Raw genomic sequence first — 16013 nt, forward strand, 5'->3', positions numbered from 1 at the left:
CCAGTCCTCCCCTGGGGCCTCCGGAACCCTGCTTGCCCAGCAGCCTCACTCGACCCCATAGCGGTCCCAGAATGTGACGTGTTGCGGAAGGTTCTGTTGATGTCTAGATTTATCTGTTTGATGTCCCGGGAGGAGGCTTGGGCCTCCTCCTTCATTTCCTGTGGGGAGAACTGGGGGAGGAGGAGCGGCATCAGGGACACAGAACCCAGACTGTCACCAACTGCTGTCCTAAGCAGGGGGCACTGCAGGCCACCATGTGAGTGTGTCCTACAGAAACCTCTTTCCTTCCCCTGTGAAGCCAGGGGACGAGTGCCCGCTGTGCCCATGGGGCCTGCCTGAGGGCCTGTGCTCAGCTGTCGTGGGCAGGGAGGGAACTCAGGGTCAGCCCAGGTGGGGAGGGGACAGGGGGGTTCAGCCCTGGGTGGGAGGGGACATGGGGGGGCCAGCCCGGGTGGGGAGAGGACATGAGAGTCATCCCTGGGTGGGGAGGGTTTCCCAGGTGTCCACCCGAGGCTCCTCCCCAACCCCAGCACAGGGCCTGTCCAGGACTAAGCCCCAGGCTGTGCCCTGAGCTTGCCTCTGGGGAGGCTGCTCCCTGAAACCTGCTCTCAGGGCACCTGGGGAGACATCGGGGGGCCTCTGCTCCAGGTGCCCTCCTGAGTCCTAGATACTGCCCCCCCTGCCAGGTGAGGCACAGCACAGCTGGCTGTCTTCCCCTTCCCATCCCCACCCTAAGCGCTCATCCTGCTTTGTCCAGCAGGAATCTGGCCCCAGCCCACCTGCTTGGCCCCACTCAGGGCTCCAGGCCTGTCCAGAGGGCCAGCTCCCATCACCCCGATGCTGACCCTGCCCAGGAGGAGCTCAGAGCCCTGCAACCCTGTCCCTTTCTGGACCTGGGCCTACTCTGCTCCAGGGACAGTGGGACTGAGGTGCGGGCAGCAGAGAGGTGGGCGGGGCACTTGGGTCAGAGAGGCACCAGGAGATGCTGGGGCCACCCTGGGTCCCCAGGCAGCTGACCTCCCCCCTCCCCCCAGGTTCCCCTCTGCTCCTGTCCAGGCCTTCCCTGTGGGCCATGTGTCTGCCGGGAGTGGAAGGGCCCTACTTGGTATTTCCCTGGGTTCCTGGCTTTAACCTTCTCAATCTCCAGCAAATGCAACCACACCTGTCTCCACACCTGAGGTGGAACCCCCTTATAGACCCAGTGATGCAGCTGTAGGAGGGAAGGCAATGCTGGTGAGATGGGCCCAGGGTGGCCCCTTGGAGCTCAGGGAGCAAGAGGTATCTAGAAGATTCCGGCTTCAGCTCCACGGTGTCTCTGGAGAGGCTGGGTCTCCCTAGAACTGGGCCCCATCACCCACAAGGAGCAGGGGCGGTGGCCCTGACCTGACACTCCTTCCACTGCCATCCTTGGGCCTGGGGAGGCTTCGGCTCCAGCAGCAGACTCTCCCCAGGCGGGGGACTCTCCAGTGGACACAGTGCCCTCGGGGGCACCCAGCGCCCCACCTTCTCACTGTGGTGGTAGTGGCCTCATTTCCTGAGCATTGTTAACCACTTGTCAGGTCTCCTGGCGATGTTTCTGGAAAAGGACAAGTGGGGGCAGTAGATGAGCCTCCAGCTGTGGGAGGTGGGTGCTCGGTGCCGCGTCCAGTCGCCCTGCAGGGACTCAGAGGAGCCAGAAAGGCACAGGGCTGCTCCCGCTGACCATGGCTCTGGGTCTGGGCTGCATTCCCAGCAGCCCGTGCAGTGCTGGGATGGGGGATTTGGGTAGACACCCTTGGGGACATCCTGGGGGGCCGGGTCTGCAGACAGCTGGCCCCCAGCCCACCGCCCATGTCCTACCTGGTGCCCAGGAGGGGCTCTCACCTTGGCCTCATGGGGGCTGGGGCCAGGCAGCTCCTTCTCCCTGTAAGGCAAGAGACACAGAGCCCTGAGGCCCAGGCCCCAGCCCCACAGCCCATATGTCTGGGCCCAGGGGACTTGGATGGGGAGGGCTCCCGCCAGGGAGGGCAGGGGCTGCCAGCTGCCTGTGGTCAGGCAGAGGCAGATTTCTGGGGGGTCTGAGAAGGATTGTGACTGGTGATGGGCTGGGCAGGGGCCCCTCGGCACCCCCAGGAGGTGACCTGCCCCTGTCCTGAGATGGACCAGCCCGAGAGCTGTCAGCGCTGCCTGGGTGCCCCTGTGATCGTCCGGCTGAGACCCCCCACCTTCCCAGGGCCTGACTGCCCAGCATCCTCCCCCTGCTGTACCCTGACTCCACCCCTCTTGCTGTCACCTCTGCCACTCTGGCCCATTTTACCTCTTGTCCTGTCAGAGCCCCTGAGCACGACCCACTCCTGACCCATCCAAGCAGCCACTGGGCAGTGAGCAGGGCTAAGGGGATCATGAGCAGCCCTGTTGGCCCCACATGGAGTCTCCAGCATCCACGAGGTTCTCATCGGACCATCAAACCAGCAGCCTCCTCTCCTCCAACCAAGGCCACTGGCCTGTCCCAGTTCCTGCCCCAGGGCAGCCTCCTCCTCCTATTCCCTCCTCCTGCCCAAGCTGGTCGGCCCCTCCCTCTGCTGCCAACCCTCCCTCCCTGACCTTGCCTTGTCCCTGGCATCTACCTGAAGCCCCGCAGAAGCCTTTGGGACTGTGGAGGCCCTGGCCTGGGGGGGTGTGAGGGAGGAGCACCCCTGCAGACTCGCCCCAGGCCAGACCGTCCTCCTACAGAAAGCACGCCACCATCCCAGAGCCCCTCACCCTCAGGAGCCCCTGCTGAAGGGACTGGACACCCTCCCTCTCCCCTGGATGCAAGAGGCAGACACCTGGCCCTGCCTGAAGCAGGCGTGGAGGCCACTCTTCTGAGTGCCCAGGGGCCTGTCCCCAGGCCCAGCTCCCTTCCTGCCCACTTCCCGGGTTTGCCTCCTGGGTCTCTCAGCTCCAGCCCAGCACAGACATGGCCCTCAGAGGCTCCGGGGGATGAGGTCCTGACCTGGGGGGATGGGTCAGCCTCCAGAGAGGCGTTCTTGCAAATGCAAACCCCCCTTGAGATGGATGAAGCGGTGTCCAGGGGACTCACTGCAGAAAGGCCTGATAATCCATGACCTTCCACAGTGACAGGTCTCGTGGAGACCTGCTTGGCATGCCTGAAACAGAGGGGGGCCTGTGGTGGAGACTGATCAGAGCCAGGGACAAGGGGACAGAAGGGAGCAGAATGGCTCCTCTCTCCCCTGAATCCTGAGGGAGCCCAGGACCCTCTGAGATTGGCCGGGCATGAAAGGAAGGGCCTGTCTGCCCAGTGGAGGCAGCTTGACAGCCTCACCTGCTTCTACCAGCAATGATCCCCACCTGGGCCTGACCTGACCTGGTGACTATGGTCCCCACCTGGGTTCATCTGCTACAGATGACTATGATCCAGGATGGACCCTCACTTGCTACTGATGCCCGGGACCGTCCCCAGGGACTCACTTGTTCCTGGTGACTATGGTCCTTGTTTGGGCTGACCTGGCTCATCCTTGGCTCTGATTCCCACCTGGACCTCACCTGCTCTTGCAGGTATGGTCTCCACCTCTAGCAAGTGCTCTAGCATCTGTGGTACCTGTCTGGGACTCACCTGATGGTATTGAGCTATGATATCAGCCCTTTCCAAGGCCAGCAGGGTCTCCAGGTCCTCTTGCATGATGCTGCAAACCAAACACACCCAAGAATGACACCGCATGAAAACCTTCAGAGGACACATGCATCTGTGTGCTCCCTGTGGGCAGATCCCTATCTGAACAGAGCGTGGAGACAACCCCATAGCTCCAAGGAGGACATACTGGGCTGGAGGATCACACATAAGCACTCACTCACTGTCACTCGTCCACCTACAGTCCACCTTCCCAGCCACTGTCCCAGGACATGCCGTCATGCTGAGATGACTGAGCTCCCCCACCCCATTATCAGGAGCACACGGGGGTCCCCGGAGCCTCTGGGGAACTGCTGACCTGATGCTTAGGGTGACATCTCCCAGCCCGGGGCCAGCATCGAGATGGTGGTAAATGGGCCAGCCAGCAAGTATTCCTGCAGGCTTGGGGGGGGGATCGAAGGTTTCTCTTAGATTTCACAAGCACAACAACCAAAGGGAAACAGCAACGAACTGGACTTCATCAAAATTAAAAACTTATGCCAGCAAGAGTGTGACCAAACTACTCACCCTGAATGCAATTATGTGCACATAGCCTGACGGGGGAGTCCTGGGGGGAGCACGAGGAACTCCACATAGCAGTTCATGAAAAGCAAGCCTGCTCATGGGCCAAGAGGACCCAGAGAGCCCTGACTGCCCACCCCAGACCACAGGGCGGGGCGGGGGGGTGTTATCACATGTCCGGGTCCATGCGTCTAGGACATGCTGGAAAGGTCATGGCTTGGGTCTCCCCTACACAGCACAGAGCTTACAGGGGAGTGGGGGGTCCCAGGTGAGCTGCCCAAGCTCTGACTGCAGCCTCCTTCCCTGGACTGGGGCAGCAAGGCGGCCGCCCTTACCCCATGGAGCTGTGGAAGGGCTACAGGGGCTGCCTCATGGTCATCGCATGGGGGTCAGGGTGTTCTCGACCCCAGCCTGGGAGACCAGTGCCCCCACCCAGCTCCACAGGCCCCACAGTGGCCCGAGAACAGCCCCACTGTCGCTGTGCATAAACCTTCTCTTTATGCACCGGGGTACTGGGGAGAGTGGAATAGTTTGGTTACTGTGAGCCAGATCCGGAGCACCAGTGCCTCCAACTGCCTGCAGACGCAGAGTGAGTGCCAGGCAGCGGTGGAACCATGGGGCACCACAGTTCTGCCCACAAGGGTCCCACATCATCACTGTAGGCAGGCTGGGTCCAATCAGCACTTAGCCCTTCACCCTGATGGCCAAGCGTCCCGGGGGTGGGTCCTGTCACCACGGGGGGGGGGGGGGCGGTGTGGATGCAGGCATCCTCCCACATCCTTAGTTCCCATCCTTTTTTTTTTTTTTTTTTAATTATTTATTTATTTATTATAGTCACAGAGAGAGAGAGAGAGGCAGAGACACAGGCAGAGGGAGAAGCAGGCTCCATGCACTGGGAGCCCGACGTGTGATTCGATCCCGGGTCTCCAGGATCGCGCCCTGGGCCAAAGGCAGGCGCCAAACCGCTGCGCCACCCAGGGATCCCCTTAGTTCCCATCCTTAGGCCCTCCAGGCCTCCGGCCCTTCTACGCAGACTGAGGGTTGCAGATGTCCTCCAGCACTCCAGGGTTCACAGCATGGGTTTTGCACTTAAGAACATTTGAGGGGCTCGTGGGTGGTTCAGTTGGTTAAATGTTGACTCTTCATTCTGGCTCAGGTCAGGATCTCAAGGTTGTGGTATGGAGCCTCACGTGGGGCTTGGGCCCGGGGTAGGTGAGGAATCTGCTTCAGATTCTCCCTCTCCCTCTGCCCCTCCCCGCTGCATGCATTCTCAAATAAATATTTTAAAAACTAACATTGAAGACATTTGAGAAATCTTTATCATCTCTACAAAGGTGGCTTCATATCTGTAATGGCTGTGTAATTGCCTTTCAGGAACCCACCGTGATTTCTATCAGAAACCCCTATTCTGGGGCAGCCCGGTGGCTCAGCGGTTTAGTGCTGCCTTCGGCCCAGGGCCTGATCCTGGAGACCTGGGATCGAGTCCCACGTTGGGCTCCCTATAGGGAGCCTGCTTCTCCCTCTGCCTGTGTCTCTGCCTCTCTCTCTCTCTCTCTCTCTCTCTCTGTCTCTCATGAATAAATAAATAAAATCTTAAAAAAAAAAAGAAATCCCTATTCTTTAATATTTATTGAAGTATAGCCGACACACAATGTTACATTAATTTCATGGCTACAAATTAGTGTTCGACAATTCTGTACATTACTCAGCTCTCCCCATGAGAAGTGTCATCACCATCTGTCCCCATACAAAGTTGTTACAATAGTACTGACTCTATTTCCTAGGCTGTACTTTTTAAATTTCTGTGACTTATTTTTTTTAGAACCAGACGCTTACAGCTCTTACTATTCTTCATCTATTTTGCCCATCTTCCACCCACTTCCCCTCTGGCAATCAGTCAACATGATCCATCACATTAATGAGAAAAGGGACAAAAACCATACAATCATCTCAATAGTTGCAGAAAAAGCATTTGACAAAATACAACATAAAAATCATAGTGGGTCTTTTTTTATTTTTTTTAAGATTTATTTATTTATGATAGACATAGAGAAAGAGAGAGAGAGAGAGAGAGAGAGAGAGAGAGGCAGAGACACAGGAGGAGGGAGAAGCAGGCTCCATGCCAGGAGCCTGACTGGGACTCGATCCCGGGACTCCAGGATCGCGCCCTGGGCCAAAGGCAGATGCTAAACCGCTGAGCCACCCAGGGATCCCCCGGTCTTTTTTTTTTTTTTTTTTTTTTTTATTCAGAGAGAGAGAGAGACTGAGAGGCAGAGACACAGGCAGAGGGAGAAGCGGGCTCCATGCAGGGAGCCCGACGTGGGACTCGATCCTGGGTCTCCAGGATCAGACCCCGGGCTGCAGGCGGCGCTAAACCGCTGCGCCACCGGGGGTGCCCTCTTCTTTTTTTTTTTTTTTTTTTTTTTTTTTAACACAACATTTTATTTATTTATTCATGATAGAAACACAGGCAGAGGGAGAAGCAAGCTCCATGCAGGGACCCCAATGTGGGACTCAATCCCAGGTCTCCAGGATCACACCCTGGCCCAAAGGCAGGCACTGAACCGCTAAGCCACCCAGGCTGCCCGCATAATGGGTTTTGAGGAAACGTCCATCAACAGAATAAAGGCGGTGTGGGAAGACCCGTAGCTGACATCATCCTCAATGATAAAAAACCTGAAATCATCACCCCTAAGAGCAGGAACAAGAAAGGAAGTCCCTCTTAGCACTGGAAGTCCGACTGTAGTAAACAGACAGGAAAAAGAAAAGGCATCCACACCTGTAATGGGAAGTCGAACTGTCCCTTTTGCTGAAGACATGGTACTAGAAACAGGAAACTCTAGAGACTCCACCAAAAACTGTTAGAACTAATGAGTGAATTCAGTAAAGTTGTGGGACACAAAATGAACATACAAAGATCAGTAGCGGATCCCTGGGTGGCGCAGCGGTTTGGCGCCTGCCTTTGGCCCAGGGCGCGATCCTGGAGACCTGGGATCGAATCCCACGTGGGGCTCCCGGTGCATGGAGCCTGCTTTCTCCCTCTGCCTGTGTCTCTGCCTCTCTCTCTCTCTCTCTGTGTGACTATCATAAATAAAAAATAAAAATAAAAAACAAACAAACAAAGATCAGTAGCCTTTCTGTGTACCAACAATGAACAATCAGAAAGGAAATTAAGAAAATGACTCCATTCTCAGTAGCATCAAAAAGAACAAAATAATTAGCCCAAACCAAGAAAGTGAAAGACTTGTACACTGAAAACTACAAGACTGGGAAGACATCCTGGGTTCATGGGGTGGGGGCCTTCATATTGTTAAAATGTCGATAGTACCTGAAGTGACCTGACCCTCAGTTTCAATGTAATTCCTATCAAAATCATGATGGAATATTTTAAAAATAGAAATAACAACCTTAACATTTTTCTGCCCCCACAAATGACCCTGGACAGCAAATCAGTAGTGAAGAAACAGAACAGAGCTGGACTCAGGACTTCCCTATTTCAAACTATGTCACAGAACTACAAAATTAAAACAGTATGGTTCTAGGGCATCTGGCTGGCTCAGTCGGTTAAGTATCTGACACTTGATCTCACCTCAGGTCTTGATCTCGGGGTTATGAGTTCAAGCCCTGTGCTTGGCTACGGATAAGGCATGGAACCTACGTAAAAAAAACAAACCCACAACAGTGTGGTTCTGGCATAAGCTGATGAAGAGACTTTTTTTTTTGGGTTGGGGGGAGTTAAAAGGTTCAATTTATTAGGGGTAGGATCCCTGGGTGGTTTAGCAGTTTGCTGCCTGCCTTCAGCCCGGGGCATGATCCTGGAGTCCTGGGGTCAAGTCCTGCATCGGGCTCCTGCATGGAGTCTGCTTCTCCCTCTGCCTCTCTGTGTGTCTCTCATGAATAAATAAACAAAATCTTAAAAAAAAAATTTATTAGGGGTATCACTGCAGACAGCACTGCCTGTCCCCAAGCGGATTTCACACAGACCAGACTCCCAAGAGATGGGAGTCTCCTTCCCACCCCACCCAGATGTGCTCTTCTCCTGCCCTGAGCCTAGGATGTTACAGAGAAACAGGCTGTGCCCCACCTCTGCCCTCCCTTCTGTTCCCATGGACTCTGTCCTAAGGAACAGATTACTCTTCCAAAACCCCAGCAGCCCCTGGCCCTTTGACTCTTGCTGCACCCAGAACCCACCCCCTCCCCTGGGAAGGGACAGGTTGGAGGGAGAGAGCCTGGAAGGAAATGCCCTCTGATATGGTCAACTGATCTTTTTTTTAAATTTAATTTAATTTAAATCCAATTAGTTAACGTATAGTGTATTATTAGTTTCAGAGGTAGAATTCAGTGATTCACCAGTTGAATATAACACCCAGTGCTCATGACATCCTGTGCCCACCTTTATGCCCATCCCCCAGTTACCCCATTCCCCCACTCTCCTCCCCTCCAACGACCCTCAGTTTGTTTCCTATGATTAAGAGTTTCTTTTTCCTCTCTCTTTTTTCATCTTATTTATTTTTTCTTCTGTTTTCAGATGCTTTTCTGTCTTGCTTCTTTAATTCCACATATGAGTGAAACCATAGGTAATTTTCTTTCCTGATTGACTCATTTCACTTAACATAATACCCTCTAGTTCTACCCACCACATCATTGCATATGGCAAGATTTCATTATTTTTGATAGCTAATATTCCTATCTATCTCCCATCTTCTTTATCCATCATCTGTCCAAAGACATTGAGGCTCCTCCCACAGTGTGACTATTGGGGACACTGCTGCTGTGAACATTGGGGTGCAGGTGTCCTGGCATTTCACTGCATCTGTATCTTTGGAGTAAATTCCCAGCAGTGCAACTGCTGGGTCGTAGGGTAGCTCTATTTGTAACTTCGTGAGGAACCTCCACATTGTTTTCCAGAGTGGCTGCACCAGCTTACGTTCTCACCCACAGTGTAAGAGGGTTGAGTGAATTTTGGTGGAAGTTGTAAAAGTTTTTCCACATTTCGTTTCATTTCATATTCTATGGGTTCCGATTCATTGTCCGTAAGTATTTCTGGAGAAGCCGGGATGTTGTGTTCCATTTCAGTGAGACATTTCCAAAGCTTATAGGACTGCTGGAGCCTGGAAGAAGGCGGTATGGCCGTGGGAGTGAGGACGCTCCTCCGGCACGGCCTCCTGCAGTGCCTGAATATCCAGCGGGGGGCGCCCGAGCTCAGCAAGGACCCAGCAGGGCACGCGTGGGCAGTCGGCCTTGCCCACCTGCTGTAACAGGAGCCCGGCCCGCACTGGGGAGGGCTTGGGGAGGATGTGGGACCGCGTCCACGCTGGCAGGAGCCCCGGCATCCTCAGGACAGGCGGGGGTGAGTCTGGGGGCTGATGTAGGCCCCCACATGCCTACAGAAATTGCCCTTCAGGACCCGTAGTGAAGGGTGCAGGGCCATGTCCACAGGACAGAAGCGTGGCTTCCTCAGGGCCCGCTGGAGGCTCCTGGAGGCATTGGTCGGGTCCACACCGACATCAGCAGGGACTACTCAAAACCACAGGGTAAATGATGTGTTAGAGTTAATTTTAGAGTTAGGGGTTAGAGTTTAGGGTTGGAGTTAGTGGTTAGGGTTGGGAGTAGGGGTTAGGGTTTAGGGTTAGGGCTGGAGTTAGGATTAGGTTTTGTGGATTAGGGGCGGGGTTTAGTGTTTGGTTTTTGGCTGGTGATATGTCTAGTATTAGGCTTAGGTTAAGGTTAGGATTAAGTTTAGGGTTAGAGTTATTTTCTGTGTACAGTTAGGGTTAGGGTCTGGGCATATGCCTGGCATTTGGGACTCCAGTATCTTCAGTGGGTTAGTTGTTTTTTTGTTTTTTTTTTTCAGTGGGTTAGTTTTAAGCGTTATTTTTAGGTTTTGGGTTGGAGAATAGCCTGGCTTCACCAATTCAGAGGCCTCTCCAGAGAATCAAACTCCAGGCTTCTGCTGGGGTGAGAATAGACATGGCAGGCATCGCCTGAGCTGAGCTAAGGAGGGGATTTGTGCTCTAAACACTCTTTATATGGATATTCAGTTTCCTTTGTTTTTATCTCTTGTGCGCACCCATTTCATCAATACTAACAATTGTTATTTTAAAGTTTTACTTGAATTACTGTTAACACAGTATAATATAGTTTCAGGTGTACAACATAGTGATTCAAGCCTTGGATACAGTGCCTGGTACTCACAGGTGCCCTCCGTTATCCCCATCCCACGTTTCCTCATCCCCCCAAACACACACTTTCCTCTGGTATTTATTATTCTTTATATTTAAGAGTGTGTTTCTTGGTTTGCTTCTCCCATCCCCCCCTTTGCCCAGTTGTTTTGTTTCTTAAAATCCACATATGAATGCAATCGTATGGTATTTGTCTTTCTCTGACTGATTTATTTCAGTTAGCATAATTCCTTTTCGCTTCTCCCACATCGTTGTAAATGGCATCGTTTCATCTCTTCTGATGACCAAGTGATATTGCAGTGTGTATATTTACCACATCTTCTCTGCCCATTCATCTGTCGATGGACATCTGGGCTGTGTTCATAGTTTGGCTAGCTACTGTTGATAATGCTGCTATAAACATTGTGCTGTGTCCACATCGAGTCTGTACTTTTGTATCCTCTGGGTAAATACCTAGTTGTGCAATTTCTGAATCGTAGGGTAGTTCTATTTTTAACTTTTTGAGGAACTCCCATACTGTTTTCCACAGTGGCTGAACCTGTTTGCCTTCCCACCAGCAATGTAAGAGGGTTCCCCTTTCTACACATCCTCACCAACACCTGTTGTTTCTTGTGCTGTTAATTTTAGCCATTCTGACATGTGTCAGGTGACATCTTCCATGTGTCTGGTGGCCATCTGGATGTTTTGTTAGAGAAAATGTCCATTCATGTCTTCTGCCCATTTTCAGTTGGATAATTTGTGTTTAGGATGCTGAGATTTATATTTGCTTTATATATATTTTTAATTTTTTTGCTTTATATATTGTTGATACTAACTCTATTGGATATGTCGTTTACAAATATCTTCTCTCATTTTTATGTTGCCTTTTAGCTTTGGTTGTTTCCGTCACTGTGCAGAACCTTTTCAACTTGAAGTCCCAATAGTTTATTTTTGTTTTGTTTCCCTTGTCTCAGAGGCATATCTAGAAAGAAGATCCAATGGCCAATGTCAAAGACATTACTGCCTATCTTTTCTTCTTTTTATGGTTTCAGGTCTCACATTTAGGTCTTTAATCCATTTTTAATTTAGTTTTCATATATGGTGTAAGAAAGTGGTCCAATTTCATTCTTCTGCATGTGGCTGTCTAGTTTTCCCAACACCGTTTGTTGAAGAGACTGTCTCTTTGCAACTGGATATTCTTTCCCGCTTTGTTGAAGATTAATTGAGCATAGAGTTACAGGTCTGCATCTTGTTTTGATTTTCCATTCTGTTTTATTGGTCTATATGTCTTCTTCTTGTGCTGCACCATACTCTTTTGATCACTAGAGCTCTGTAATATAACTTGAAGTCTGAAATTGTGATGCCCCAGCTTTGGTTATTTTTTTCAACACTGCTTTGGCTATTTTCAATCTTTTGTGGTTCTATACAAATTTTAGGATCATTTGTTCCAGCTCTCTGAAAAATGCTGTTGCTATGTTGATAGGGATTGCATTAAATGTGTAGATTGCTTTGAGTAGTATAGCCTTATTAACAATATTTGTTCTTCCAATCCATGGGCATGAAATGCCTTTCTATTTTGTTTGTGTCATCTTCAATTGCTTTTGTCATTGTTTTATAGTACAGGGCATTGTTTTATAGTACAGGGCATTCACCTCTTTGATTAGGCTTAATCCTACCTATCTTATTGTTTTTGATGCTAGTATAAATGGGATTGCGTCCTCAATTTCTCTTTTTGCTGCCTCATTATTATTGCATGGAAATGCAACAGATTTCTGCAAGTTCACTTTGTATCATGCGATTTTACTGAATTTACCAGTTTTAGCAGTTTTTTGAAGGAGCTTTTTGGTTTTTGGTTTTTCTAAAAAGAAAATCATTCATCACCAAATAGTGAAAGCTTGACATCTTCCTAGCTGATCTGGATGCCTTTTATTTCTTTTTGTTTGCTGACTGCTGTGGCTAGGACTTCCAGACTACATTGAATGAGTGATGAGATTGGACATCCCTGTCTTGGTCCTGACTGTATCCCTATTGAGGATGATACTCTGGGTTTTTCATCTAAAGTTTTTATTATGTTGAGGTACATCCCCTCTAAACCTAATTTGTTGAGGGTTTTCATCATGAGTGGATACTGTGTTTTGTCAATGCTTTTTCTGCATCTGTTGAAATCACTTTTTTCTTTTTTTTTTAAGATTTTATTTATTTATTCATGAGAGACATGGAGAGAGAGACAGAAACATAGGCAGAGGGAGAAGCAGGCTCCATGCAGGAAGCCTGATGTGGGACTCGATTCCGGGATTCTGGGATCACGCTCTGAGCCAAAGGCAGACGCTCAACCGCTGAGCCACCCAGGCGTCCCAGATCATTTGGTTCTTATCCTTTCTTTTAATAATGTGGTGTATCGCATTGATTGATTTGTTAATATTGAACCATCTTGGCAACCCAGAAATAATCCCCACTTGATCATGGTGAATAATTTATTTTATGTATTGTTGGATCCACCTTGCTAGTTTTTTATTGAGAGTTTTTGATCTCTGTTAATCAGGGATATTGGCCTTTAGTTCTCTCTCTCTCTCTCTCTCTCTCTCTCTCTCACTCTCTTTGTGGGTCTTTATCTGGTTTTGGTATCAGGGTAATGGTAGCCTCATAGAATGAATTTGAAAATTTTCCTTCCTTTTCTTTTTTTGGGGGGATACTTTGAGAAGAATAGGTATTAACTCTTCTTTAGATGTGTGGTAGAATTGCCCTGGGAAGGCCATCTGGTCCTAGACTTTGTTTGTTGGGAGATTTTTGATTGCTGATCCAATTTCTTTGCTGGTTATCTGTCTGTTCAAGTTTCTAATTTCTTCCTTTTTCATTTTTGCTATGTTGTATATTTCTAGGAATTGATCTATTTCTTCCAGGTTTTCCAAGTTGTTGGTGTATAATTTTTCATAATATTCTCTTATAATCACTTGTATTTCTGTAGTGTTGGTTGTTATTTCTCTTCTCTAATTTGTGATTTTATTTGGGTCCTTTCTCATATTTTTACTTTTTTAAAGATTTTATATATATTTCTATTTATTTATTTATTTATTTATCACACAGAGAGAGAGAGAGAGAGAGGCAGAGACACAGGCAGAGGGAGAAGCAGGCTCCATGCACCGGGAGCCCGACGTGGGATCCAGGGTCTCCCGGATCGCTCCCTGGGCCAAAGGCAGGCGCCAAACCGCTGCGCCACCCAGGGATCCCAAGATTTTATATATTTATTCATGAGAGACACACAGAGAGAATGGCAGAGACACAGGCAGAGGGAGAAGCAGGCTCAATGCGGGGATCCTGATGTGGGACTTGATCCCAGGACCCTGGGATCATGACCTGAGCCAAAACAGATGCTCAACCACTGAGCCACCCAGGTGCCTTGGTGATTCAATTCCTTTGCTAGTTATGGATCTGTTCACATTTCCTATTTCTTCTTCAGTTTTGCTAGTTTGTACATTTCTAGGGAGTTGTCCATTTCTTCCAGGTCTCCCAGTTTGTTGGCATATAATTTTTCATAGTATTCTCTTATAATTGTCTTATTTTTCTGGTGTTGATTATGATCTCTCTTCTCTCATTTGTGATTTTATTTATTTAGGTCCTCTCTATTTTCTTGTTGATAAGTCTGGCTAGGGCTTAATCCATTTTATTAATTATTTTGAAGAACCAGCTCCTAGTTTCGTTATTCCATTCTAATGTTTTGTTGTTGTTTGTGTATTGCTTATTTCTGCTCTGATCTTTATTTCCCTTCTTCTGCAGGCTTTAGGCTTTATTTGCTGTTCCTTTTCTAGCCCCTTTAGGTGTAGGGTTAGTTTGTGTATTGGAAACTTTTCTTGTTTCTTGAGGTAGGTCTGTATTGCTATGCACTTCCCTCTTAGGACTTCCTTTGCTGCATCCCAGAGGTTTGGACAAACATGTTTTCATTTTCATTTGTTTCTATATATTTTTAAAATTTCTTCTTTAATTTCCTGGTTGTTCCATTCATTCTCTAGTAGTATGTTCATAATCTCCACGTATTTTTGGTCTTCCCCAATTTTTTTTTTTTTTTTTTGCAGTTGACTTCAAGTTTCATAGTGTCGTGGTCTGAAAATGTACATGGTATGATCGCAATCTTCTTGTACTTGTTGAGGGCTGATTTGTGTCCCATTATGTGATCTGTTCTGGAGAATGTCCCATGTGCACTTGAATGTGTATTCTGCTGCTTTAGGATGAAATGTTCTGAATATATCTGTTGAGTCCCTCTGGTCCAGTGTGTCAAAGCCATTGTTCCCCTGTTGATTTTCTGCCTAGATTATCTGTCCATTGCCATAAGTGGGTGTTAAAATCCCCTGTCATTGTATTATTTTCAGTGAGTTTCTATATGTTTATTGTTAATTGGTTTATATATTTAGGAACTCCCATGTTGGGGGTATAAATATTTGCAATTGTTTGATCTTCTTGATGGAGAATCTTCTTAATTATGAAATAATGCCCTTCTTCATCTCTTCTTACAGTATTTGTTCATTCTTTTTTTTTACTTAAAGATTTTATTTATTGATTCATGAGAGATACACAGAGAGAGGCAGAAACATAGGCAGAGGGAGAAGTAGGCTCCCCAAGGGAAGCCTGATGTGGGACTTGATTCCGGAACCCCGGGATCACACCCTGAGCTGAAGGCAGTGGCTCAACCACAGAGCCACCAGGTGTCCCTAGTGTTTGGTTTCAAATCTAGTTTGTCTGATATAACTATGGGCCCTCCAGCTTCCTTTTGATGTCCATTACCATGATAGATGATTTTCCATCCCCTGACTTTCAATCTGCTGGTGTGTATAGGTCTAAGGTGAGCATCTTGTAGGCAGCATATAGATGGATCTCCTGTTTTAATCCATTCTGATACCCTAGGTCTTTTGATTGGAGCATTTAGTCTATCTACATTCAAAGTGATTATTGAAAGTTATGAATGCCTTGGTGTTACCAGTAGGTGTTTCTGGTGATGTTCTCTGGTCCTTTCTAGTCTTTGTTGCTTCTGGTCTCTTTTTCTCCCCCACTAGAAGAGCCCCCCTTAAAATTCCTTGCCGGACTGGTTTAGTGGCCATGAATTCCTTTATTCTTTGTCTGTTTGGGAAACTCTTTATCTCACCTATCCCGAATGACAGCCTTGCTGAATAAAGAATTCTTGGCTGCATACTTTTTCCCATCAGTATATTGAATATTTCCTTATACTTCTTTCTGGCCTGCCAAGTTTGTGTGGACAGATCTGCTGCAAACTTGATTCATCTTGCCTTGTAGATTAAGGACTTACCCCCACCCCAACCGCTTTGAGGATTCTTTCCTTGTCTGAGTATTTTGTGAATTTAACTTTGATTTGCCTTGGCAATGGTCAGCTTTTGTTGAATTTAGTGGGAGTTCTCTGTGCTCTTGGTTACAGCCTCTGTGTCCTTCCTCAGATTAGAGAAGTTTACATAATTTGTTCAAATAAAACTTCTGCCCCTTTTTCTCTCTCTTCATCTTCTGAGTCTCCTATGATATGGATGTTATTGTGGCTGAGTTTCCTAAGTCTGCCTCTGTGGTCCATTACCTTTCTTGTTTTTATGGCTTCCACTTGGGACTGCATCTCAGTTATAGCATTTTTAATGTTGGCCTGACTGGATTTTAGTTCTTTTATTTCTACAGTAAGGGATTCTCTA

The 16013-nt window shown here is 48.5% G+C and overlaps 1 long non-coding RNA gene across 2 annotated transcripts in view; it reads right to left on the reverse strand.

Moving 5' to 3' along the window:
* Positions 1 to 414: 414 nt before the first annotated feature.
* LOC112644917 (uncharacterized) overlaps positions 415 to 16013 on the reverse strand; it is a 46734-nt gene continuing 31135 nt past the window's right edge. The window contains exons 4-6 of one of the 2 annotated variants that reach the window (XR_004810755.2): positions 3596 to 3665; positions 1864 to 1903; positions 415 to 1576 (exon numbers count right to left, since the gene is read on the reverse strand). This is a non-coding gene — a long non-coding RNA (uncharacterized LOC112644917). The remainder of the gene's footprint in view (positions 1577 to 1863; positions 1904 to 3595; positions 3666 to 16013) is intronic. The other variant, XR_003126884.3, reaches the window with a different exon arrangement.

Source organism: Canis lupus, chromosome 1 (genome assembly GCF_003254725.2).
Source record: "Canis lupus dingo isolate Sandy chromosome 1, ASM325472v2, whole genome shotgun sequence".
Classification (NCBI taxonomy): domain Eukaryota; kingdom Metazoa; phylum Chordata; class Mammalia; order Carnivora; family Canidae; genus Canis; species Canis lupus.